Below are 3768 nucleotides of genomic sequence, written 5' to 3'. Positions count from 1 at the left end.
AATGTACATGCGAAGCCAACGTTTAAAAATCAGCCAGTTAGTTAAATGACTGTAAGAATGTGTGTCCATTTTCCTTCCCTCCTGAAATGAGAAATTCACAACTACTCTGGGGAATGAATAGGGGAACATTCACAGAATGACTTTCTTCAAAAACGCCTGGAATATAATTTTCTTGAAACATGAACCCTGCTCAGAAAGGATTCAAAATGACTTATCTCTAGAAATTTGCTTCTCACCCCCTCCCCCCACCGCAGTATTTCTTGATGATCATTCTTGCCTTTCTCTGTTCCCCTACTTGTTCACCTGAAGCCCAGCAATGGTTGCAAATCTTTTCAGAAGCTTTTGTTGTTTTAAGAAAAAGCTTTGAAAATCTTAGTGCTTTGATATGTGTGTATCCTTTTCTCCTGCATGAATGTCCACTACTTTTCAATTTGACCTCAAAGCATAGTCCAGCTTAAGAAAGTCAACACTTTTTTTTAAAAGAAAAACAAATGGATAATACATATCCTCGTATTCTTTTTCTTCTAGAGATTTCATAAATACCAAATCTCCCATTTTAAAAGGCAAGCTTTTTCAACCTCGAATATTCAAAATGCTTTAAAAAATTAAACATCGGTTGTTTCTTATATTCATAAATGAATATGAATCCTAAAAATAAGTTGTTTAATTGCAGGGAAAGAATATAAGTTTTAAATGACGTTCCATTTAGAAACCAAATAATGAGACATTGATAGAATATAAACGATGTAGTGTTGGGATTTAGAATTTTATTTAATCTGTAGAGCAAGGCTTCATTTTAACACTCTCCCATGGAATATGGCACATCAAATAAACATAAGAAATAAATGTTCTGAAATTGAAATTCCTTTGTATTAGATATGGATTTCAGGAGGACACAGAGAGCATAAGCATTCTGCACTATTCTCGGGCATACTTGCAGTTCCTAGGGAGCAAAGAAGGAGAAACTCTGCATTGGAGACTCTGCTTTCTTTGTTTTTCTTTTAATACCATAGAGAAAATATCCCATTCTTGTTCACAGTTCGTCAGGAAAAGTGCAAATCAGAAAAACTGTGGAAGCTTCAGGCGGTGATGGAGCAGGACAGTGGATGGTATCGCTCTGACACCTGACTCCAGGTGCGCCCAGCGGGGTTGACCAGGAGGCAGGGTAAGGCTGGTGAAGTCCCCTCTCCACCAGAAAAGGCGGCCAGCGAAGTCGGTCTAGAGCCCTCTGCTACCGGCTGGTACCTTAGCAGCGCCGCGACGGCAGACAGGTGCTGGCCCAACAGCCTGCCTTTGCTGGTAGCGCAGCTGCTGAAACAGTGCTGCTGCTGCTGCTGCTGTTGCTGCTGCTGCTGTAGTAAAATTGTCCGAGCGGCGGCGGACACGTTCAGCAAAGGGCCCTGGGGGTGCAACAGGCACGATGGGTGCTGGAGCAGGTGGCAGTAGCCCCATGGAGTCGGGGAAGGACTCTGCGTGGTCCTTCTTCCCTCAGTGCTGACTCCTTGCATAATACTCTCAATGCTGAAGGAGGTGTGCCCGCCTCTAGGCCTCGACACCGGGCCCTTGCCCTCCTCCCAAGGCTGTGAGCCCAGTGAGGGCTACAGCGACTGGAGAGTGCTTTCTGCAATCCTGGGCGCTTCAGCGTAGGCCGGGGCTGAGAGCAGCAGGTAGCGTAGTGGATGTGGGTGCAGCAGTGCACACTGGCGGCTCCCGGGTGTGGTGGTGGGATAGGCCCCCAGGACAGGCTGTGTCGGGACCGGGGACCCAAGCAGGAGGCCTGGGTGGGGGCCCTGCAGGTTGGCGGGCGTGGCTGGCAGTGGGAAAGGGTGGTACAAGTGACCGCCTAGGGACGGGTGGTGGCGCTTGAAACGCTTCCTTCTTCGAAGGAAGCTGCCGTTGTCAAACATGTCCTGGGAGGCGGGATCCAGGCTCCAGTAGTTGCCCTTGCCGGGATGGCCCGGCTCGCGGGGGATCTTGAGGAAGCAGTCGTTGAGCGAGAGGTTGTGACTAATGCTGTTTTGCCAGGCTGGGAACTTGCGGCGGTAGTAGGGGAAGCGGCCGCTGATGAAGGCGCAGATACCACTGAGCGTGAGGCGCTTGTGCGGGCTCTGCAGGATGGCCATAGTGATGAGTGCGATGTACTAGTAGGGGGGCTTGGTCGGCTGCGGGGCATCCCCAGAGGCCGCCGCGGACCGGGTCTGAGCCCTGAACTTGCTGACAAACTCCGTGGAGTCGCTCTGGCCATAGCCACCCTCGGTGCGCTCTCTGGGAACTGGAATCGCAGCGGGTCGCGCCCCCTGAGGCCCTGGCTGGTGCGTTCTAGGTGTTTCGGGCTCCCCTCCACCTCCTGGTATTCCTCTTCCTCCTTTTCTTCATCTTCCTCCTCTCCCAGGACATCAATTTCACCGTCTTCTCCATCCGACCTTCGGAAGCTGGGCTGCGGTGTGAAGCGACTGTGCTTGGCTCTTGGTAAGCTCATGGAAGGGCAGGTATTGCAGACGCAGGGAAGGTGACGGTGACCTGGCTTGGACTGTGTTGCCTAAGATGAGTGTTTCAAGAAGCAGAAACGCTAGTACCTTTTTAGTCTTTGATTTTGTTTGTTTTTTCTTTCCAACACCATTCGGCAAAGATGCTCTTTGCCTTTTATTAAAGCTTCTTTGAGACCCTGAGTGCCGGATCCTCCTCCCCCCTTTATAACCTTCTTTCGCTACCTCAGGGCGGTGCCACTTCCCCTGACGCAGTCCAATGAGGAGGGTCTGCAGCGCAAACATTACTCAAGGGAAGAGCCCTCAGCCCCCTCCTCCTTACAGCCACCCGCCATATGTTTGGCTTTTCGAGTTTATCCAGCCCACTAGCCCTGGCATTGCCTGGGTTCTGTGAACATGCTTTAAAATTGTGTAAATAAAACTGAAGAAAATATGGTCTTCAGCGACTACCTTGACGTTCGGACCTTTCTGCAAACAGAATTTGGCAGTGGGGTGGAGCACTGAAATGTATATGGTGTTGAATTATCAGTAAAAGGATTTATTTGAGGAGGGGGATATTTCTTAGATGGTTAATCACCCACTTTCATTGGTGGATTTTGTCATCATCCAGAATGGTGGCCTGAATTATTTTTAAATATTCAGCCCAAGGAGTCTATTGTCCTTCCTACCTTCCATACAAGTTTCCCATATGCTCTCCCTGACAAAAAAAAAAAATTTAAAAAGACTCAAATATCAGAGCCCTAAATTGTGGCAATTCAGGGTGAAGTGAAGGCAGGATGACTAAATAGAGGATTCCCCTGCCTCCTTACAGCAGTGATTCTCCAACTTCTTTGAACATTTGGCTACAGTAAGAAATGTATTTGATACCATTTTCTTGCACGTACTAATAAGCATGCCTAGAATGTGTTTCACAAAAAAGAAACCTTACACGACAGTGATCCCTGATATTTTCTTCTTTTTCTTAATGGTTATGATCAATTTAATTGATTTACAACATTGAATTGGCCCCCAAACAAAGGGAATCTCTACCCATAAATGTCATTCTTTTTCTCTCCTTCTTCTGATCCTTCTACCTTTTTTAGACACACAAAGCATTTATTGTAATAACAGGAGCGGAATGACAACAGCTATTTAACTGACTCACCTAGAATTCTTGGAATTAACAAGACTTTTAGATTGGCTTCATTTTGCTATACAAATAGGGTTCTTATGATAAAATACTAAGCCACAATACATAAATAATTTAAAACCCACCTACTTGGGGGAAAAGGTGAGGTGGCAT

The 3768-nt window shown here is 47.1% G+C and overlaps 1 pseudogene; it reads right to left on the bottom strand.

The window, feature by feature from the left end:
- Window positions 1-1246: 1246 nt before the first annotated feature.
- On the bottom strand, window positions 1247-2479 carry LOC144256226 (forkhead box protein D4-like 6; annotated as a pseudogene).
- Window positions 2480-3768: the final 1289 nt, after the last annotated feature.

Source organism: Urocitellus parryii, chromosome 7 (assembly GCF_045843805.1).
Source record: "Urocitellus parryii isolate mUroPar1 chromosome 7, mUroPar1.hap1, whole genome shotgun sequence".
Classification (NCBI taxonomy): Eukaryota; Metazoa; Chordata; class Mammalia; order Rodentia; family Sciuridae; genus Urocitellus; species Urocitellus parryii.
The sequence above is the reverse complement of the archived record's forward strand: the minus strand, read 5'-3'. Positions and strand labels throughout refer to the sequence as shown.